Below are 24,287 nucleotides of genomic sequence, written 5' to 3' on the forward strand. Positions count from 1 at the left end.
AGCCAGCACCTCATTTATCTCCACAACATTCCCGGTAGAGACAGGATATGTCCTGTATCTTGATTTTTTTAATTGGAAAATGGAAGACAAGCATCGTTTCTGAGACCACTACACAGGGGCCAGGACTTGTTGCCTTCAAACACGGCAGACATTTTAAATGAAGATATTAGTGTATTCTATGAGATTGGTTTTTAGATTCTATCTCAAGATAGATAAGGAGCCAATATCAGGCAAAATGGTTTTATGTCTGGAAACAAAGTTTGGATTATGGCTATTTTAAACCACTTTTTCTTCTTTGAAGAATAGTTATATATAATTATATATATATATATATATGACACAGATGAAGAAGGGGGAAAAAAAAGAAACCTCTGTAGAATAATGAGAATCTTAAAGTGGCTGAAATTGTACTTCCACAGTTCAAATTTAAACCAATTCTCTTTCTCAGATTGGGCTTCCCAGGGGACTCAGTGGTAAAGAATCAGCCTTCCAGTATTGGCAGGAGATGCAGGTTCAATCCCTGGGTCAGGGAGATCCCCTAGAGGAGGAAATGGCAACCCACTCCAGTATTCTTGCCTGGAAAATCCCCTGGCCAGAGGAGCCTGTCAGGCTACAGTCCGTGGGGTTGCAAAGGACATGACTGAGTGACTGAACACACACAGTTCTCAGATTAATTTATGCTCTACTTAACACACTATTTTCAAAACCCTATAAATTCTCTTTAAGAGTGAAGTTCATAGATGTTAAAAAGCAAGGCCAAATGAGAGTTGCCCCAGAAAGGATATTAAGCCTCTGTGTATTCTTTGGGCTTTAAACAACACTTAGCTTCCCACTGCTAGGAAAGCTCACGTGAGTGGTTATATAAAATGTCACCATCATCATTGTCAATATCATCATATTTATTGATGTGTTTTTATGTTTTTCCTAGAGCTTTACATATGAGAGTCTTTTACTCTTCATAACAACCCCCTAAGGCTGGTGTTATCATTGTCCACATTTCATAGGCAAGGAAACTGAGGCATAAAAAAGTTCTTTTATTCCGAACTGTAAATTGTAACTATAAAATATACATGTTTTGAGGTAAAAGCTTTGGGCCCAAGGTGTGTGTGTGTGTGCCTTCAAGATTATAGGCATTTATTTTATACTTACCTAATGGATTGTACGGGGAGAAGGCAATGGCACCCCACTCCAGTACTCTTGCCTGGAAAATCCCATGGATGGAGGAGCCTGGTGGGCTGCAGTCCATGGGGTCGCTAAGAGTCGGACACGACTGAGCGACTTCACTTTCACTTTTCACTTTCATGCATTGGAGAAGGGAATGGCAGCCCACTCCAGTGTTCTTGCCTGGAGAATCCCGGGGACGAGGGAGCCTGAGGCTTCCGTCTATGGGGTCGCACAGAGTTGGACACGACTGAAGTGACTTAGCAGCAGCAGCAATGGATTGTATGAGTCTAAAACTTCATCCACTCAAAATAATATTATCATTATGAAGATATTTATTCTAATGATCTTTTAAACAAAGAAGAAATTACCAGTATTATAACTTGTGAAAACCTAAAGCTACAAATTTAATCCTCAGAATAATGTTAATCACTCAATACAAAAGTATTTCTGTACTTCAGATTCCATTATTAGAAGTTTTATACTTAGGAAATTAGATACAAATGTGAGCACTTTATGTATATCGTTCTTTGACATTGGAGATAAAAATTAGCAAGAGCCCTTATATATTCAAACCCACAAAGACATAGTTGCAAAACTATGCTGATTAATAATAACACTGACACATTATTCTCTACAATAGTATCTGTTTTCCATAAAGCTTGAGGTTCACCAAGAATTGTTGAAAAATTATTCCCTGAGCCTGTTAAAGTCAGCATTCATATGACAATGCTTTTTCATTGAATGATTAATCTGAGTTGATTAACCAATCAAAGAAGGAATGGAGTCCTAAATTAATAACACCCAGCACACCTGGTGTCAGTCACACCTATGTGAAGAGAAGTCCACTGCCTCCCAAATAAGTCTAAATCAGTTTTATGTCACAGAACTGGTGTTATTTGCTGAAGAAGAGTGTTGATTCATCTTGCATGAGTGAGCAATTCACTCCCAAAACTCCTCGCATGGTACTTCCTGTCACACCTGCTTTCGTTTCATTTCACCCTGGCATCTCGAATCTGTTTTTGCTTGTGATCAACTAAACCACACAGAATTTCTCTTTCCCCGATATTAGAGAAACCCAACTGGTTTTGATTCTGAGCCTTCTGATGCAATCTTTTTGGCACACGGGAGATCAATGTGGAGTTTCACTCACACAGTCAGAATGAATGCATTAATTTGAATGCATATCTCATCTATATCTGTTATGTATATGTCTTTGAATGTTGATGCTGTTTTGCTTCTGAAATTATTCAGATTTACTGTATCTGTCGTCCTGATTGCAGAATGAATACACTCATTTAAATATGTATTGCATAGTATTTTGTATTCCGCACTGCACCAGCTTCTTGTCTATAAATATGCAGAGACATTTATGTTAATGTGAAACAGCTGAGGTACATTCCTTCCTTCTCCTCCTTTTGCCTCCTTTCCTTAATTCCTCCATCCCTGTGACCCATGCAGACTTCCACAACCTTTACCTTGATTCCTAAATACTAATTCCCATGGCTACATTCTCACTATGTAATTATCCTCCCCACCTCCTTTTTAGTGCTAGCCCAACTGAATCCAAACTGCTTTTCCCCTCTGGAACAAAACTTTTTTTTTTTTTTTTGCTTTTGTTACCTTGTGAGTAAGCTGGAAACCCATTTACCATTGTGAATACTTGGCATGACATCAATAAGCATGAATTAAAAAACAGCTCTTGGTTTATAAATAAGTCTGTTTCTCCAACTGACATTGCTAAGAAATCTTAGCACTTTTAAATTTTATTTACCTGGCTCAATGTATTTGTTTTTAGTTTCCCTAAAAAAAATGTTAAAAGAAAGAGAAGTATCTTTTTAAGACACTATGCTTAAATGAGAGCTACAAAAAATGATGTCAGAAAGTTGGATACATTTCAAAAAGATACAAGCTGTTAATATTTTTTCCTTTTCCATGGCTCATGTAGCTTTCATCTCTGATAGGATTAGGGGGAAAAAGTTGGCAGGTACTGCAAATTGGCTGTGCATTTATTCCTCTCAACTTCCCCTGCCACCGGCTGACTTCAATACAGTTGGTATCTGCCATCTTCACCGGAACGGTGGCGGGAACACCTCATTCACAAGGACCTTGGCACTGGGTCTAAGTCAGCACTGATCCTCCTTCCTGATGTGTCAGCTTTTAAGTTCTTCTTTCATCTTGCTGAGTCTTTTCAATGAAATCTTATATTTCACTCCCCAGAGTCCGTCACCACACTGAAAGTCTCTTTTTTCATAACGTCATGCCTTATCTAAACCAGAACACGGTGGTAAATGCCCTTCCTGACTTTCACTGGCTAAACCATCTTTTGAATCACCATTACTTCCCCTCACCCCAAATAAAAACTGTCTTTTATTTAAACCCTTGTATCCACAGGGGGAAAAGGGAAAGAAAGGCAAAAAGGGGCCTAAAGGGGAGAAAGGAGAACAGGGTGCTCCTGGATTAGATGCACCGTGCCCATTGGTATGTCTGACTTGTGCAACTGTCTCCAGGTGTCCCATGTGGAGGCTGAGCTGGGAGAGGAGCAAGCTGGAGGGGCCGTACCAGCGCAGTTCTGACGGGGTCTTTTTTCAAAAGACAAAAAGCGTTTTATTTTGTTACGGGAGCATAGCCGATTAACAATGCTGTGATACTTTCAGGTGGACAGCAAAGGGACCCACCCATACACATTATTGTACCCACTCTCCTGATTGGGGTCTTTTACCATAGACTTTAAAGTCCCTCAGGTTCTCCTGGTGTGTGCCACCCCTTGCCTCTGGCCACCAGCTCTTCCTGGGTTTCTCAGCAATCAAGGATTGATGTGCATCCAGGGCGTGAATGCAGGATCAGAGGAGGAGCCAGGACTCTTCCCTCCCGCTCCCCAGAGCAGGTCCAGGTGCCCTGACAAGCCCTGGTTACAGGACCACATCAAGCTCTGTTTTCTTTTGTCCAGCCTCGCTGGCTGTTACCTTTCCCTTCAGAGTTGCTCCTCTCCCGGTCTTTTGTTATCGTGGTTATTTCTTTAGCAGGATTTGTGCTCAAGTGATTTCTTCTGTTTAGTAACGTTATGAGTTAATCTTTACAAACAGGGATTCCGTGGCGTTAAGGGGGAAAAAGGGGAGCCAGGCCAGCCTGGCCTGGATGGGCTGGATGCCCCTTGCCAATTGGTACAGTATTTCTCTTTCCTACCACCCTGCATGCCGTTCCTTTGTTTATTATGTATTCACCCCTCTCAGTGTAAAGTGGTACTTCCAGAGCAAGCTTTCCATGATAAACACGTCAGAAGCATGTGCATGAACAGCTCCTTCCGTGCCTCTGCAGAGTGAAGAGAGCAAGCATGTGTGTCCATCAGTGACTGCGCACTAACCTCCTGACATTGTCCTCACAGCTGACATGGCCGCCATGTCCGTGTTCTGGGGAATGTCAGTTTATCCAGTAACTATTTCAAGATGACGGTAAAAGTACATTAAAAAAAAGGTACAGCTAGGCTTTAACCTCAGGTTTTTCCCCTAAAGTTAACTTTTTTTCTTTAAAAGAAATAAAGGCATTTTTGCCACTTCCACTAAATTTCTATCAGGCTCTAAATAAGGCCAGATCTACAAAGTTAAGCTTCTGTGGTCAAGTTTTAAGCAGTTCAAGGGAATGCTGTTAAGAGACCACAGAGACAAAAACCAAACTTGTTGAAGCTTCTCAAGGTGATAATAGTCTGTAGCCCATATCCTCCTCTTTGTCACATAACCTTTTCAATTTAATGGCCTCTCCTTTTGAAACTCACTTTCCTAAAGCAGAAAGATCTTCCCTACCTCCATTTGGCATGAACTCAAAATCCTTCTTACACTAAAATCTAAAATTTTCTGGGTGATCCTTCTCCTTGTACCAATCTGGCATTACCGATTTTTTCCCACATATAAAGTCATTTTAAGGTTTATTTTGGTTTTTTTTTTTTTTTAGCAATTAAAAAGAAAGTATATTCTGACTTTCTGAGCTGTAAAGGAACATTTTATGATTGTGTTGATGGTTATATTTGGTCTGCATGTTCTTATATTATTCTTAAGTACTAAGCATGATTCTTTAAAGATAAATTTATGCTTCTCAAGTCTTTTAAGAGATTGCATAATAGAAGAAATTTTTATTCAGTCAATAATTGCAGTTAGAAGATTTCAATATGATGTGCCCAGTCTTTTATTTTGTTTGCTTGATATTGACAATAAATAATATTTTACAGTCGTTTTGCTGGGAGAAAACACAAGCATGCTTCATAGTATGTCAGTTCTTCTTGTCTTATTTATATCATTTGTATCTGAAGAGTGCTTACACCTTAAGTGAAAATAAATTTTGCAACATTTAAGAATCTTTTGTTTATTCAGGACTTGTTAATTGGCTTCTGAAGAATTTCAATTAAAAAATTGACAAAGACTTTGGATAACATTTTACCGAAAAGATATAGACACTACTTATCTTTTAATCCAATCACTTTTTCTGCTTTCAATCTTGAAAAGTTGAAAGATATGCCATGTGAAGAGCTATAAACTTCAGATAGAAATGGTTCATCACTGATTACTCATCATTATCATGCATTTAGCCATGAAACATAGTGATCAGGAAGAGAAGTTATTTTCAGTTATTGAATAAAGATAACTACAAAATGCATTTTAGTGAAATTAAGAGAAATAGTACAGATTTATTATCTAAAGATATAACTAAGTAGACCACTAGGTTTTACAAATCATTGTTCAACGTTAAGAATAAATATTTTCATATTTTATTTATTTGCAAAATGTGTACTCACTTTGGAAAACATTTGAATTTTCTTCATCTTAACTAGTGTTGGGTAGTCTATTAGGGGTGGATAAAAGACGCCTATGACTAAAGCCACCTAACAGCTATAAATCCATTTTTAAACCTCTGAGCTTATTAATTATGAAGTACGATCACTTTTGTGGAAGCTGAGGAATTTTTATTCTTCTTTTTAAAATAGGGGCCAGATGGATTACCCATGCCTGGCTGTTGGCAAAAGGTAGGCATTACAGAGTTATTTCTGAAAGAAGCAATCTCCCTTTCTCTTCACCTGGCCTAGCCCTTTCCATTTAGAACAGATTTTTTTTTTTAATTTGACATTCCTGGAATGTATATGGGCATTAAAAAGCGAAAGATTCCATCTCTAGAATACCTTTTGATGGTGTTTACTGCTGATTTACTTCTAAATGGTTGAGTGAAAATAGTACCTAACAAACACTGTAATTTGGACCTCTCCCTATTTACTCTTTTCTTCAAAATGGAAAGGGGCAGTGCATCTTGACAATGGTTTGCTTGTGTCAAACTCCTTTTCCTCCTGTTGTTTAAAATGATTCTTAATTGTGATTCCTTTTCTATTTATACTCAATTACTTAGATAAAATGTGCAAATACATGGTAGAACCCTGTCAATCAATATTAGTCACAAAGCTGAGAAAGCAGAAAATGTAAGAATGATTTTTTCTTCAAAGATGCCTTGATTTATTTAGGAGAATATGGTTATATTTAAGTTGATATACTTTATGATAGCAGTTTGCTCTAGACTCTACTTGTGGCCACCCATAGTCACTGTGTGTGGATTCAGTAGAGAAGGGAACTATTCTTCATAGAGAACCTGTATACAAAGGCTGTGTGATAACCCTTTTCATATGGGTGACATCACTTTATTTAATCCTCATCATAATAATATAGGGTATCACTGGGCTTTCCACGCGACTCAGTGGTACAGAATCCACCTGCCAATATTAGCAGGAGATGCAGATTCGATCCTTGGGTCAGGAAGATCCCCTGGAGGAGGAAATGGCACCCGACTCCGGTATTCTTGCTGGGGAAATCCCATGGACAGAGGAGCTTGGTGACACAACTGGGCACACAGCACAGGGTATTATTAACCTCAATGACGCTCATGAAGGAAATGAAATTCAGAAAAGTTAAGTAACTTCCAAGGGCACAGACCTAGTATGTAACAGAATTAGGAGTAGACAGTGGAAAGCAGTGGCAGAACTTTAAGGAGGGAAGAGATCTGAGTGCTGTGCTGTCCAGAGAACACCAAACCTTTACACTGTAACGGTGCAAACCTCAGCATGCTCGTGTGCTACCTAAGGTTAAGGAATTCCACTGATGTGAAAATGAGCTGAGGGAAGTATACATGCTCTTTCATCATTTTGAATTTTTTCCCTAACACTTGTGGCTTATTCAGTCATTTTTTAAAAAGTTTATTGAAGTATAGTTAATTTAGTGTATAATATTGTGTTCATTCCTTCTGTACAGCAGTGATTCGGTTATACACATACATATTCTTTCCCATTATGGTTTATTGCAAAATACTGAATATAGGTCCCTGTGCTGTCCTGTAGGACCTTGTTGTTTATCATTTTTCGGGCGTTTTGGACTGGCAGGCTTCACAGGCAAAACTGTAGGACGGCAGAGGACGTGGAGAGGCAGGACTCTTATTACCTCTCATCTCATCGACTCTGTTGGTGAGGAGATCCTGTGAAACTCACTCTCTTGCTTAACTACTTTCCCACCCCCTTGGCCAAGGAAAGAAGACCCTTCTGTCCCAGTCATTTATTCAGGAGCTTCCCATACTCCACTTTCAGCCTGTCAGACCACTAGCTCCGTCACATCGGAGGTCAACCGGTTCTTGGGAAGATGAGCCTGTCATCATAGTCTTCTTCACCTGAGAAAACTATCCTTTCACCGTCATAACCCCTGTTCTCAGAATTTTTAATGCCACCCTGAGCTGGAATTACCATCTGCTCTTTAACCTTGGCCCTATAATCTGATCCTGTCATGATTTTTTAATCCAGTCATCTGAACGCTTTACATGGAAGATGTGAAAGGCCTACCTTATTCAGCCTCTGACACTACTCAGAACTTGGTCGAAACCATGTCCCTTTTGTGAGACATAAAAATAATGGCAACAAGCAAAAGATTCATTATCTTGTTGGTTCATAAAATGGCCAGACCATTTTATGAGTTAATGTGAGTTGCTCAGAAAATCAGAAATGTCCCTTTTCAGTTCAGTTCAGTTCAGTTCAGTCGCTCAGTCGTGTCCGACTCTTTGCGACCCCATGAATCACAGCACGCCAGACCTCCCTGTCTATCACCATCTCCTGGAGTTCACTCAAACTCATGTCCACAGAGTCGATGATGCCATCCAGCCTTAGGTACTGATTTTTCCACATAATATATACTATGCCCTATATAAGATTAAGGCTCTCCTAAATCTAGCCTCTCTTTATATAAAGAATATACACAACATTTAAATCAATTAGACTTCAATAAAATTTTTAAATAGTAAAGAGAATAACTCAGTGATAAAGCTTCAATATTGCTTACCACATTCCCCAACACAATCAAATGCAAACCATTGTGATCATCCTCTCCCAACATCTTCCTCCACCAAAAGGAGAGAAAGGAAACAATTAGACGGGGTTGGTAGAGGCAAACTATTAAATTTAGAATGGATAAACAAGGTCCTACTATATAACACAAGAACTATATCCAGTCTCCTGGGATAAGCCATAATGGAAAAGAATATTTTTTTAAAGTGTATCCATGGGTAAAATTGAGTCACTTTGCTGTAACAGCAGAAGTTGGCACAACATTGTAAACCAACAATACTTCAATTAAAAAAAAAACAATTAGAAAAATGAAATGTTCTAAAATTTCTTCTGTGGCCAACTTCAGTTCAGTTCAGTCGCTCAGTAGCGTCCGACTCTCTGCGACCCCATGAATCACAGCACGCCAGGCCTCCCTGTCCATCACCAACTCCCGGAGTTCACTCAAACTCCTCTCCACAGAGTCGGTGATGCCATCCAGCCATCTCATTCTCTGTCATCCCCTTCTCCTCCCGCCCCCAACCTTTCCCAGCATCAGAGTCTTTTCCAGTGAGTCAACTCATCGCATGAGGTGGCCAAAGTATTGCAGTTTCAGCTTTAGCATCAGTCCTTCCAATGAACACCCAGGATTGATCTCCTTTAGAATGGACTGGTTGGATCTCCTTGCGGTATAAGGGACTCTCAAGAGTCTTCTCCAACACCACAGTTCAAAAGCATCAATTCTTCAGCGATCAGCTTTCTTCACAGTCCAACTCTCACATCCATACATGACCACGGGAAAAACCATAGCCTTGACTAGACGGACCTTTGTTGGCAAAATAATGTCTCTGCTTTTTAACATATTATCAAGGTTGGTCATAACTTTCCTTCCAAGGAGTATAAGCCATCTCAAATATGCTGTTGGTCAAATGAAATTAATTTTTAAGTGATATTATTTTAAAAAGGCCAGTAGATTACTTAGTCCTGTTTTAGTGGACCACTTTTTTGAATATTACGTTTAGCAGTCTCCAGAGTGAAGCAGGTTCAAACCCTGAGTTGGGAAGATCCCCTGGATCAGGAAATGGCAACCTGCTCCAGTATTCTTGCCTGGGAAATCCCAGGCACAGGAGCCTGCTGGGCTACAGTCCATGGGGTCACAAAGAGTCAGATATGACAGCACACACACACAGTCTCTAGAAAACAGTGATAAAGGTTTGACTGAAAATTCAGATTGTAGCCATAGTAGAAAGCACTGTGATTAATGAACAAGTCCTATTGTTTTTATGCTACTCTCAATAATAATTTTTTTCATGTAAAACTATTTGATCTTTATTCAAGTCACTTTTCTTTCTAGATATAGTTCAGTTATCTGTTTTTGAAGAATAATGATGTATCAATTCACATTGTAATTCATACAGTGAATAAAAGGCAGAACTCTTGGTTCAGAAAATCTTTACAAGCTGTTAAAGTTATCATCTGTCCTTATCCAAGATTAAAAACCACTTAATAGGAAAAATACCTATAGCCTTCACATTTTTAAATGTTTCGTGAAATTTTGTTTTTTCAGATAGGGCAGGCTTGCAACAGAATCTTCCTAAAGTAAGGTGACAGATTTTTTAAATTAAGTTTTAAAATTTGGTGGGAAAAAAAGGATCTTTAAAATTCTGGAGACTATTTACAAAACATTGGTTTCTCAAAAAGTGCATTTGTTTGAAATTTGAGGTGAGCGGGAGTGTGGAGGAAAGAATAATACTTCCTGTACACATTCTCTGGCCTTAACGTGATGTGTGTAACACTAAGTGAACGTCATTGCTAAAGATCACAGAGTACCCAGCCTCTTACGCATACTTAATATAGCATCTGTTTTTACTGGAGAGATAAAAGCAAATATTTTTAATTAGTGAAATGAAAGATGACTCTGAGGATGAGTCACCATTGTGATGGGGAGATGAGAGATCTTATCATTGTCCTTCTCTGGACATTCTACTTTTCTCACTGATTTTTCTTTGCGAAAAAGTCAAGTTTGTCACCAAGATCTGCTCTATAAGTTATACCTCAAAGTTCTTCTATTCTCTCCGACTTAAAACTTCAGCTCCAGGGCAACCTTAGTAATTATGGCTGCCCAGAACAAGGAACCGGACATTTCTAGATCTTGAGATCACAATAGAACCTGTCATACAGCTTGAAGACTTGACAACAGAGGTCGCTACTGCACACCCTTCACAGCAGGGCATGGCCAAAAAGAGGAAATAAGAACATGGACAGTAGAGTGTTATAGTTGAGTGTCAGTGAAATAAGCAGTGCCACTGCACTTGTGTTTTAATGCTTGGAGACGATTATATAAGCCATGCATAGAACATGGATTTTAATTATGGTGTGTCTGTGATAAAATTCTAATTTTCTGCTTTCCCAGAATAGTTACTGAGGCAAACACTTCCCACAGACTTCTCAGTAGCAAAATAAAAATGTGGGTTGAACCTAGGATAAAATGTTTGATGAGTTTTAGAAAAGTAATGTATAGGACATATCAATTGGCTCATTGATTAAAAAAAAAAAAACTTCTATTCAGGGTTCTACCAGTTTTCTTAAAAGCCAATTGGGAATTTTTATCCTAAACTACTAATTCTCTATATTTCTCTTTTTTGTTGTTTGTTTTCCTGCAGTGACGAATCTAACCTTCCGAGCATGACGTTGTGTATATAATGGTCCACTTTTTATATTTATAGTTGAAATTGGATTGCAGATTGTACAAGTCTGAGATATGTTTACATGTAGCTGCTTCTTCCTGTTCGCTGTCGTACACATATCCATCTTTTCTTCCCTTACATCTAAAATCGGGCAAGATATGAAACCAGTAAGAAGCCTGCAGAAAATATAGATCAGTATCTCTTTATCTTATGTGAAGATATGTATTTATATGGACCCAGTGATAGAAATTGATTGTTCTTGCTATTTTCTTACCTTGGGTTTGTTAATTGCATGGGCAAAAAGCGCCATGAGATAGTTTACATGAAATTGTGACCAAATATGAACTCAAAGTTATGAAAATATACTATACTGACTGATATTAGAGTTTGCCATTGCAGCCCTACTCACCTTTGCTGTTCACACCCATGCCGCCCACTGAAACTGACTAAAAGAGCATGATCGTGTGCCAAGCCTGCTTGCTGTGCACCTTCAGATGCTAGCATGCCGCGTGATGAGTCATTTGATCACAACGGAGCTTTTGTTTCTTTTGTCATCTCAAGGGGGTTACACCGTGGCTTATTGCCAAAAAGTGATAAGGTGGCGGAGAGCACACATACAAATGGTCTTGTATTTTACGGGCGCTGCAGTCCCAGCTACAGATCTTCAGCTTCCAATATTGTGGGCTCGTGTGGCCTCCTTGGTTAAAACGTCCAGGGGCTGAGCGGGTTGCTGACACCAGTTTTCCTTGGGTTGCCCTTGGCACTGAAGACAAGGATAGAGGATTGGTTCAGCCTCATGCGCTGTCTCTCGTGTGACCAAGTAGAAAAGAGGTTTACAAAATGGCGGGCACCCAGAATAGTGGATTTTTTTTTTAAATAAACCAAATTCCAGCAAGTGTTAAAATGGGTGCGTTTGGAAAATGACAGAGGCATATAGCACTTCTTTGGGGTAGGAGTTTCTTGGAATGGCAGTCCCTGTTCCTGAAGACAAAGCATGTGTACATCTCACCAAAGCTTGGGATGCTGAAGAAATCACAAATCCCGGGAAGGGGGTGGATGAGACAACCTTTCCTGAAGATGTAGGAGAGTTCACCCTACATTATCTACAGAAGCTGATGTGAGAGCTTGCTCCCATCCAAGATCCAACCCGTGTTAAACATTTTCTACAAACTTCTAGAAACAGATATTTTCCATTCTTTTTAATACTTTTTTCTTTTAGTCCCAGGAATATTCAGGAAACTATTTTTTTCAGCTTTTGTCACATTTATTTTGAACAATTTTTTTTTTTGTCTTCAAAGCCTTGCAACTTGGTACACCAATGGTCCAGATGAGCTTTTGCTAACCTCTCTTGTTCTGAATAATTGAGGAGAATATAAAAGAAGCTCCATTTTTAGTTCAGTCATTGTAAAGCATCAAAGTTAAGCCATTTTTCAGTGCTTTTTGACTTTTTTTGTAGGATGAATATAACATACACAGTGATTATCAGTTCAGATAAAGTCAAGATTTGGTCACATTTGATAGTATTAACTCTATTTCTTGTAGTTCTATTTAGATCTAAGTTGTATCTATATTTAGATTTCTTTTATCTTTTTTATATTTCTAAATGTTTGTCTTATGCACAGACCAAATCTGAGATCTCAGAAAGCTGTGAAATATAGTTGCCATTAAAAGTATTTTTTCAACTACTTGCTCACAAGTTACCTAATTGTATTAGACTGAGCATTCTTTGCACAGTGAAGAGTTGCTAGCATGTTTTGAAATGACTTGTTCTAGTGGAAGGATTACATTAGGAGGAACATCATCAATGAGCAGTCACTCTTTCAACCCATTGGACAATGTAATTTCTCATTTTGGGCCGTTTTGTGGGAAATTTTCTGGCTTCATGTATAGGTTTTCACCAGCAGAGGGGAAATTACCTCACCATTCGCTTCTGGTGACAACAGTTAAGATACGATTGTAAGACAGGGATCCTAAGATCCTTATGATCTCTTTCAGATTATGTAATCAAATGCTCAATTATACAAAATGCCTTCTTTTTGTTTCTATTACGTTTTCGAGAACTGAAAGATGTTTGAATGAATCTATCAATCAAATTGGTAACATTTCTAGTAACATTCCACACTTGGAAACCAATTTAGCATTTTTCAAACGAAAGAGGGCATTTTCTACCCATCTCTTGTATGAGCTGGCTAGGATATGGTGTTTTTTCAATGTCTGAAACAATTTGTCTTAAATGGTTTGGAAAAATGAACTAAAGCGGGTAAAGCTACAACCTCTTCAGGAAAACAAACAGTAGTGTCTTGAGAAAAATCTGGTGGCTGTATTTCTTCCTATCTATCTTTCTTTCTACTCCTCTAGCAGAAAAAGGAATCAAGATGGATCACTATTTAAAACTTGCACAGCTTCAAAAGAAAATACCTCAACATCAAAAGAAACATTTCACATACAAAAAATATATATATATATTTTAAACACGGCCCTTTAGAATACTGTTCTATCCTATGTGTATATTGAGGTTTTGCTCTATAACTGATTTGACAATTGATTTTTATTCCATGATTAAAGGAAGCTGTAAACTTTCAATATATTTATTTCTTTGGGGAAAACCAAAGGACCGTGGTCCTCCTCTTTGTTCCATGGAATTATTAGGTCTTAATCACCATGCATAATTTTCAGCTTTTGTTATTAAAATATTTTAAATCATCCATTTTGTTATCAACGTAGAAAATCCTCAAGTAATTGCCTAATGAACTCATGAATGTGTCTGCTGATATATGTGTTGGCAGATACATATCTTTCTTTAAGTTTTCTTTCTTTTAATTTCTCATTGGATAGAAAATTAAGAAAAAATACATGAGAGGCACATTGGAAATAAGTCAAGATCAGGTTCTATTTCTGATAAGCATCTTTTAAGAATGTCAAATTGGTATGTGTTTTAGCTTTTAAATTGTTTTCCATTTATGTTGGTGCTAATGTATTTCTCTTTCTTTATGGAAAATGCAATTCTACTATGGATAATTTCATTTCTCTGTTTAATAGCATTCCTAAACTGTTAGTGTGTGATTTTAATTTTAAAGTTTATGGATTTACTATAATTATGGTTCAATGACCAGTCTTTCTTAATGTAAAAGAAAACAAAACAGCGTACCCTTAGATGATGTGTGTTTATTTGGATTGTGGATCCTCTTATTTCATGTTCATTTCATGTATCATATGCCTTTATCAACTTTCATCTTTTAGCTTATATAATTTGATTGAGTGACAAAACCAACATTAGACAAGTCTGCATACATTCATAGAGTACCTGACACATAAATATGCTGAAATTTTTCTTCTAGTTTTCATTTTCATTATGAAAAGCAGTCATGAAAGGTTTTTCTTTCTTATTTGATTTCATAGAAAACATGAGAATATCTTTAATTTCTACCAAAAATTATCTGTTCTTAAACCTTGTGCATGATGTTCTGATGAGACAGTAAGAACTCTGATTCACCCAGTAGTTCAATCTATATATGCTTTGTCTACTATATATATATACACACACACACCTCTCTGCTAGTTTGGAAATGATCAAATCAGCATGATCAAATTAATGGAAAAATTAACTGGTATCATATCTTTATCACTGAGAAAACATGCTTAATTTTCCAAAGTTTTATTTTTAATGTTTCTATTGTAGCAGAAAAAGTTAACACAATATTTCATTCTTTTTTTTGACCATTGTATATAATCTGGCCCAGAAACAAGCAATGCTCGTTAAGGTGGGTCATATTTTTATGTCTCCTAATAAATGATAATAGGAACATGCAGATATTGATATTTGAAATCTTGTTTTTCTCTACTTCTTGATAATGAATTTATATTAATAGTATTACCAAAAATGAACTTTTAAAATTTTTACCAAAACAAACAAAACCTTGCTATCTCTAAAAAGTCAGGACCACAACAAGTTAATCTTATAGTCTCAAAAATAATGATTAAGTCACCTGTGATTCTAGCTGTTAAAGCAATTCATTCCTAGTGGAATTAACATACTTGACCAGTTATGATTCTGCTAAGTTATTTTAGAATATAAAGACCTTCAGTCCCTAATCTTTCCCGTTTTTGTTGAAATAGCTTCATATCAGCTGGATTTCCTATATGCCATAGCAGAGATACCCTTACAACTTAAATTTTAAGTGGATTTTGTTTTTGCTAATTCAATACTGAAACACTTTAATGGCATTTCTCATTTTTTAATGTATTTAAATGCAGAAGTTACGCTATGCTACTTATTGACAAAACTGTCCTTTGGGGAATAAGAAGACTTTTTCAACCTGACCTATTACATTTGATTTACTGATAACAAAGTACCAACATTTCTCAAAATGCAGTGGATATTCTCATATATCTCAGAAATATTAACAAATTGGATTCACAAAAGAATGTCTTACATATTATTGACATTTATGTGAATATTCTTTATACTGTTGTAAATGTTTCATGCAATTTAATAACATTTTTAAAAGATGTATGTATCTGATTTTCCTTTAGAAAATATATTTTTATTTGTATTTTTTACATTTTAAAGTTCATCTCTATGTGCAGCTATTTTTATATTGCCAAAAAAGATCACATAAATACAAAATGAGAGAAAATGCAAAAAAAAATATTTTGGCAAGCGTTATACTGCATATTTTTCTTAATGTTTTGTGGGCCAGTCTCATGTAATTGATTATTCTAAGAATGTGTTGTGTCTTACCACTGTAAATATGGCACAAACCTGTTTTTCTTGATAGTGTAAATAATTGAAAGATTGAATTCTCCCTGTTTGATTTCTTGTTTCATTTCACTATCGTTTCTCCAGCTGAGATTACTGAATCAAAAGACACAAATGGTTTTTTATTTGCAGCCTGGAGATAACTGCCTTGTGTTCAGTTTCTAATTTGTTTTTATTTGCTTTTTTAACTTGTTTTCAGGGTTCCTAGTTTGTGAGAAGTTGATCTTCATAATTATTTTTACACTATTTATGACTTATTTTCATAATGTAAAAAGTGTGTAATTATTACAATATTAATCCAAACATGGTCATGAATTGTATTGTTATAAAGTTTTATTGATGTTCACAAACACCTTGGTCTGTCTTCTCTGATTTAAACACAGTCCATGAAGAATCTTATTCTACTTTTGTACGGTATTGTAACACTGCCATTCAACTTAGTGCTTAGCTACAGTGATTTTCTAAAAAAAAAAAAAAAAAGACTCATACTTTCTGTTAATTAGATCGTAAAAACTATACTGAGCTTCTCCTCCAAATTCACTTTTCTTCCAGAACTATCCATCTTGAATTAAACTCCCTTATATTCAGTTGACTCTTATCTGTACCACATCAAATCAGGGATTAGAATGTAGTACCTAGCAGTCACATCAATGTATTGAATAATGAGTGACTGAATGCCTCTCTAAGGTCATCAGTTATTTTTAGGTCCTCACTAAAAGAGCCCTCATCTTTCTTGCCCTTACCAATAGCGTTAGATGCAGGTGACAATTGTGTGTTAGTCACACAGTTGTGTCTGACTCTTTGTGACCCCATGGACTGTAGCCCACCAGGTTCCTCTGTCCATGGAATTCTCCAGGCAAGAATACCATTGCCACCCTTTTAAACACTCTTTCCTTTAGTTCCCATATCATGTCCCTTCACTCTTGTTTTCTCCTACATTTAAAAAAAACTTTATTCAAGTATAGTTGAATTATAATGCTGTATTATATTAATATCTGCTGTATAACTGATTCAATTATACATATATATATACACATTCTTTTCCATTATGATTTATTACAGGATATTGAATATAATTCTTTGTGCTATACAGTATGACCTTGTTGTTTATCCATTCTATATATAATAGTTTGCATCTGCTAATCCCAAACTCCCAATCCTTCTTTTCCCCATCGCCTCTCCCTTGGAAACCACAAGTCTATCCTCTGTGTCTGTGAGTCTGTTTCATAGTTATCTTCATTTGCGTCATATTTTAAATTCCACATATAAGTGATATCATATGACATTTGTCTTTTTCTGACTTACTTTGCTTAGGGTGATAATCTCTAGGTCCATCTGTGTCACTGCAAATGGCATTATTTCATTCTTTTTTATGACTGAGTGATATTCCATTACTCATGCTCTATATCCATCCATCTGCCAATGGACATTGAGGTTGCTTCCATGTCTTGGTTTTTGTGAATAGTGCTGCTATGAACATAGTGTAGCATGTATCTTTTTGAATTATAGTTTTGGGGGGGGGGCTTCCCTGGTGGCTCAAATAGTAAAAACATCCACCTGCAATGTGGGAGACCCCGGTTTGATCCCTGGGTTAGGAAGATCCCCTGGATGAGGGCATGGCAGTCCACTACAGTATTCTTGCCCAGAGAATCCCCGTGGACAGAAGAGCCTGGTGGGCTACAGTCCATGGGGTCACAGAGAGTCGGACACGACTGAGCAACTAAGCAGACACATGCCCGGGGTGGGATTCCTGAATCATATGACAGCTCTGTTTTTAGTTTTCTGAGGAACCTCCATACTGTTCTCCATACTGGTTGCACTAGTTTACATTCCCATCAACAGTATATCTCCTGCTTTTCTTTCATTTCCTTCTGCCAGCTCTTTCCCCTCTACCTGACGATTAAATGATAATCCTCAGGATTCTGACCTCCACGCTTCTTTTGTTCTTCTCCACCATATTTTTTCTCCAGGAAAGCTCATTTACTCCCACAAAGATCAAGGTATTATCGGCAATGCAGATTTTCTTCTGACTTGCAAACCAACTATTGCAGACACGTCTACCTGGACGTCCCACAGGCCTCCCTCATCGTCACACCCGATCCTCTTCCAAGCTTCCATATTACCGTGAATGTATTGTCCCCCACCTGCCATCTAAGCAAACACGACGGAAACGTCAGACTCCTTTAGACACCACCTGCCTCTCATTACCCACCCGCTGCTGCACACGTGCAGCAACTAACTAACAAATCCCTTCAAGTCTCTCTCCCTAATATCTTCTGAGATCCACCTCCTTTCTCCTCATCCCCATTACCATTGTGTCCATCTAGGCTTCCCCCAGTTCTTTTGGGGGGACTTTTAGAAGAACCTTCTAAATGGCCTCCCTGCCTCTAATAACCAACTCCCCTCCACCTCATACTCCATGTCACTCTGAGGGTGATGATTTAAAGAAAGCAAATATGGCCGTGTCTTATTTATGAATTTATCTTTCTATTTCATTTCCTATAGAATTTGAAGTAAATTAAACAAACACTTATAAAGAAAATAAATACATACATTTAAAAATAACCAAGAAAACCAGACTTAAACAAAGTTCAAGGTCACAAAGAAAGTTGTAATGAAAAGATAGGAGTTAAAATTGTAGGACTCTGAGCTTCCCGGTGTCCATAACAAAAAAGAATGTCAATAACATGTTTACATCATCTGTAAAGTGAAAATACTAATTCCTCAAAAGAATCAAAGCTGATTGACAAGAAATACCTTATGTGAGATTTCTCATGGAGGGTGCTATTGTTTAGGGCACAACTCCAATGAACCTAACAGCAGATTTTTGTAATGTTCTTCATTATATGTCAAATGCATGTGCCAAAACCGTCAATGAAAACAGTCATTCAGAAAACTAACCATGCCATTCCCTTGCTTAAAATCCTCTGTGGTCCCCCATTATCATGCAGATATTTACTTGGGGATAAAGTAGCAAGCCCTCTGTGATCCCACTCTGCCTAGCATCATTTCCTGCTGGTCAGCAACCCTCACCCCATGTTAAACTATATGAGGATCCCTTTGCCTGCTTCCTAGGCCTGAAACAGTCTCCATCCCATCCTCACATTCCATCTGAAGAATTCGTGCTTTTTTTTTTTGCAGCCAATTAAGCTGACCTTCCTCTTTTCCCCATGGGGGCCCAGTGTGCAACAGCCGCAAACAGCAGCCTCCTTAGTGGTGTATGCAGCCAGTGGCCTGAATGGGCTGCCCTAAGGGACCTTGGAGACAACCCTTCTGGTGGATATTTATAACCGCCTGCTATCTCCAGTCTAGGCTCCAGACGGGTATGTGAGGTGCCTTTGGAAAGCCCCAGGCCATAGTAGCCATTAACCAAAACATTATGTCCATCCACACCAAGCTGCAGAACAAGGAGCATGTGGTTGAGGCCCTCTGCAGAACCAAGTTCAAGTTCCCTGGCTACTAAAAGATCCATATCTCCAAGAAATGGGGATTTACTGGGTTTAATATGGATGAATTTGAAAACATGGTGGCAGAAAAGCAGCTTATCCCAGATGGCTACAGGTCAGATACATCCATAATCATGACCCCTGAACAAATGACAGTCTCTGCAGTTAGGAGAGCCTTAGTACCATCCCTTCCTTGCTCATAGTTTTTGTTGTGTGCTCAGTCATGTCCGACTCTTTGTGACCCCATGGACTGTAGCCTGCCAAGTTCCTCTGGCCATGGAATTTTCCAGGCAACAATACTGAAGTGGGTTGCCACTTGCTACTGCAGGGGATCTTCCTGACCCAGGGATTGAACCCAAGTCTCTTGTGTCTCCTGCATTGGCAGGTGGGTTCTTTACCGCCAAGCCACCTGGGAAGACCTCTCCCTAAGCATCAGTTCAGTTCAGTCACTCAGTCATGTCCAACTCTTTGCGACCCCATGAATCACAGCGTCCATCACCAACTCCTGGAGTTCACTCAAACTCATGTCCATCGAGTCGGTGATGCCATCCAGCCATCTCTTTCTCTGTTGTCCCCTTCTCCTCCCACCCCGAATCCTTCCCAGCATCAAAGTCTTTTCCAGTGAGTCAACTCGTTGCATGAGGTGGCCAAAGTATTGGAGTTTCAGCTTTAGCATCAGTCCTTCCAATGAACACCCAGGACTGATCTCCTTTAGAATGGACTGGTTGGATCTCCTTGCAGCATACCCACCAGTAAATCCTACTTTTCTGTCAAAAAAAGAATTCTTGCTCTTTCAAGACCCAATCCATGTGTCAACATCCTAAACACCCCTTCCTGCCAACTTTAAATTCTCCATCTTCGATGCTCTAATAATTACTTTTGTCACTGCTGAAACACTTATCAAGCTGTTGATAATCACGTTTATCTCTCTCCTCTACCAGATGGCATACCGAAGATGAACCCAATTTTTATAGATTTTCCGTAAATATTTTTAAATGAATAGATGAGAGACAAAAGTTACAAAAACAACAAACTCACTTAGACTTACCTATTTTATTAATATATATAATGGATAAAGCACCCATCTTTCCTGGGTGATAGGAATGTTTTTGTTCAATGAGGTGACTCTGGGTGGGTTCTTGGATGGGACTGATCATCAGAAAGCCCAAATCATGATTAGACAACTTGAAATTTTCAGGCCTAACCCCCCTTTCTTATGAGAAAAGAGATGGGCTGGAAATGGAGTTAATGTCTTTGATGAACCACCATAAAATTCTAATAGTATGGGATTCAGAGAGCCTCTGGTTTGGTGAATGCATGGAGATTTGGGGAGACTGATGGACCCGAAAAGGGCATGGAAGCTCTGTGCCCTTCCCACATACCTTGTCCTATGCATCTCTTCCCTCTGGCTCTTCATCTACATCCTTTTATAATCAATCAATAAACAGTAAGTAAACTTTAAAAAAAGATTCTCTGGCCTTAACTCTCATCATTCCCTCCCCTGTACTTTTGCAACCTGCCCTTGTCTTTCAGTTCTTCACCCAAGCTCTTCTCTGTCACTTCCAGAGCCCCAGTCTGTCACTTTCTCATCGCCTCTTCACCTGAAACCCCACTTCACCTCCCCAACTCTCATCTAGACTTTGTGTCTCAATTTAGACGTTCTTACCTCTGCGCTCCCTTTGCATTTTGCGTTTAATTTCTCCCAGCACTCTCATGGTATGCTTCCACAGAGAGTCTCTGCTGTTTACTCATCAGTCCTGAATGTCCAGCACAATGCCTGGCAGGGAGGTGGCACTCAATAAATATCTGTTGAATAAATAAGTGGAAGAAAGCAATAACCCAAAGGGATACAATAACCCAAAGGATATTATGAGCAACTGAGTGTGAAAATATGAAACAGTGAGAATACAATTCTTGCTAAAAACTGCATGATTATTCCATTAACTCAGACATGATAACATAGTTCTATAGGCCTGTTCTTTTCTGTTCTCTTACATCAATATCCAATCAATAACAATGTCAAATAGTGAAAACAAAAAAGACTTAAGGGATCTATTCCTTATTTCTTTTGGACCAAGTTGTGTTCTCTAGAAATATCCTCTGAACTAGTAATGGGTATTCCACACACACACACAAAAAAATCATTAAATAAAGAATATGTACTGGAATATCCATGAAAAGGATAAAGGATACAGTCTCCAGAGAACACTTTGGAAAATGCTGCTCTCCAATAGCATTTGACCTAAATCAACACCCGCCACAGCTCAAGACATGCAGGCAGTCCGCATGCCTTATGTCTTGTCTTGTAGCTCAGTCAGCATTTCTATCACAGGGGCCGCTCCAAGAAGCAGCTCTATTCAAAGCTGTCCTCATCCATAACACCTCACTCTCTGGCATGCTTTTCCACTCCACCTTTTCATCTTCATTGCTATCCTCAATCCTCGCTCACATCTCCACTCTAAAATGTACTCGGATTTGCTTGAATTGGAACTTGATTTGAGTGTCGACTCAAATCTATCATTCAGGCAATGACAAGATCCAAGAGTAATAAAGTCCCATGTGGAAAACGTGTTTCAGCAGAGCATACAATAGGCAGCCAACCAGACACAAACTTTTCTAGCTAATTTATGAGTTTGTACTTACAAGTGGAAGGGCAGGTTGGAATATGAGAACAAGAAAAGCAGGTGAACCATGTTTATATTGAACCTGTATATCAAGTCACAGGCTGAACAGATAGGCACATTGATGTTGTCAGACTGTGGAAGAAAGAGCTGCTGACTCCACCTGTGGCTGAAATGACGGGTAGATTATCAAAATATCAACTATCTGAGCCACATGGTGTTGAATAACTGTGGCGTTTCCTATTCAGTCTCCCTTTCATAAAATATCAGTACAAACAAACATAAACAAACGCAAGGGGTAATGGAAAAATTGGTTCAAAATGTTGGATGAGAGCATTTATCTTTAAAGGTTTTAGTGATGTATTTTGCACTATTTGCTACTTTAAGTTTACTGTCCACAATATACTGTCATAATGAGCTCTCACTTCTCTTTTTTAATTCATCTAACCATTTTAGCAGTGCTCTGAGAGTTCCACAACAGTAAAGATACCTTTTTTACTTAAAGGGCCAAAGGACTCTTGATTTTAAATGAGTACTTTCCTCCCTGACTCATCACCCCTCCCAAAAATATAGGATAGGGAAAAATATCTAATTATGTTATGCTCTTGATACCAAAAAAGAGGGAGGGAGAGGAAATACATAGCAAAAGAATGGAGAGACTGAAATATAGCATTTGATAAAATTCAACAGTTATTCCTGATAAAAATCAAAAAGAATTGAGTTTCCTTAACATGATATAGGGATGAATATATTAGAAACCTACAGCAAATATCTTTCTTTTTTACTCTTTTTTTTGGCCGTGCCACACAGTTAATAGGATCTCAGTTCCCCAACCAGGGATGGAAACTGCACCCCCTGCATTGCAAGGGCAGAGTCTTAACCACTGGACTACCATGGAAATCTACATTTTTCTTAAAAAAAAAAACAAAATGAGAACACTGTCTTGGGAATTCCCTGGCAACCCAATGGTTAGGCCTCTGCACCTTCACTAGAAAGGACCCAGGTTCAAACCTTGGTTGGGGAAATAAGATCCTCTAAGCCATGCCCAGTGACCAAAAAAAAAAAAAAAAAAAAGAATCACCACAATCTATAAACAAGTTTCTTAATAGCAAAATGTTAGAAATATTTCCTTTAAAATCAAAAACAAGAAAAGGATATTTAATATCACTACGGCTATTAAACATTGTATTGAAAGTCTCAGTCAATGCAATCAGAAAATAAAAAGTGAAGCAAAAGTGTTAGAAAGAAACAAAACTGCCTGTGTTCCTTGTCTCTGGCAGCTGTAATAAATTAGCAAAGTTTAGTGGCTTGAAACAGCACAAATATATTATCTTATAGTTCCATAGTTTGGAATCCAAAATGGGTCTCACTGGGATAAAGTCAAGGTGTTGGCAGGTCAGCATCCCTTTTTGGTGGCTCTAGAGGCAAAGAAAGACGTATCCTGGGAATGTCCAGCTTCTAGTGGCTGTTCACACCCCTTGGCTCATGGCCTCCTTCCTCTGTCTTTAAAACCAACATCAGGCCAACTCTTGAGGCTGCCACCTCTCTGGTTCTTCCTTTTCTGCCACCCTCTTCCTCTTTTAAGGACCTTTTGATTACACACGTCTACCTGTATAATCTAGGATTCACCCTATTGTAAAGTCAGCTGATTAGCAAACTTAATTTTTCTGCATCTTAATTCTCCTTTGGTGGATAGCTTAACATATTCATATTTTCCAGAGATTTAGGACATGGACATCTTTGGGGGTTCATTATTCTGCTCACTACCTGCCATTATTCACAGATTATATGAATTGTTTGATTGTGTATATAAATACATTTAAAGGAACTACAAATTATTAGATTTTGTAGTATTGTCATTTGCTAAAATTTTTTAGTTATAGCTCCAATATATTTTGTAAAATAAAGATGCCATCTATATCTTGTACCTTTCTCATGCTATACAAGTAAGAATACTTGAAACTCTTCACAATATGGTAATACTTAAATATTTATTGACTTCTATTCATCTCCAAAATATTAAGCTATTTGAGGATTTCCTGAAAGAGCATGTGACAGGCTGTTATTTTACATACTGCTACACGCAATCCTCACAAAGCTGAGAAGTAAATATTATTCTCTTTTACAAATAAAAGAGCTGAGACTCAGAGAAGTTGGATCACTGGTTATCCAGAAATAAGTGACCACATGAGTATCTTAATGCAAGACAAACATTACAGCTCTGGAAAGTTCTACCGCTGTACAGTTCCATCTCTCTGCCCTCTCGGAGGTACTTGGTGC

General features: G+C 38.1%; 1 long non-coding RNA gene and 1 other non-coding gene across 3 annotated transcripts in view; one reads left to right on the plus strand and one right to left on the minus strand.

Moving 5' to 3' along the window:
* Positions 1-24,287, minus strand: part of LOC129562195 (uncharacterized) — a 126,422-nt gene that overhangs the window by 73,425 nt on the left and 28,710 nt on the right. For both annotated transcript variants that reach the window (XR_016037411.1, XR_016037410.1), the window contains exon 3: positions 21,053-21,192. This is a non-coding gene — a long non-coding RNA (uncharacterized LOC129562195). The remainder of the gene's footprint in view (positions 1-21,052; positions 21,193-24,287) is intronic.
* LOC129562222 (small nucleolar RNA SNORA70) lies at positions 19,076-19,210 on the plus strand. The gene has a single exon (XR_008687142.2). It is a non-coding gene; the product is annotated as a small nucleolar RNA SNORA70 (small nucleolar RNA).

The sequence above is a fragment of the Moschus berezovskii genome, chromosome 5 (assembly GCF_049115385.1).
Source record: "Moschus berezovskii isolate FMDL1 chromosome 5, NW_MosBer_1.0, whole genome shotgun sequence".
NCBI classification, from domain to species: Eukaryota; Metazoa; Chordata; class Mammalia; order Artiodactyla; family Moschidae; genus Moschus; species Moschus berezovskii.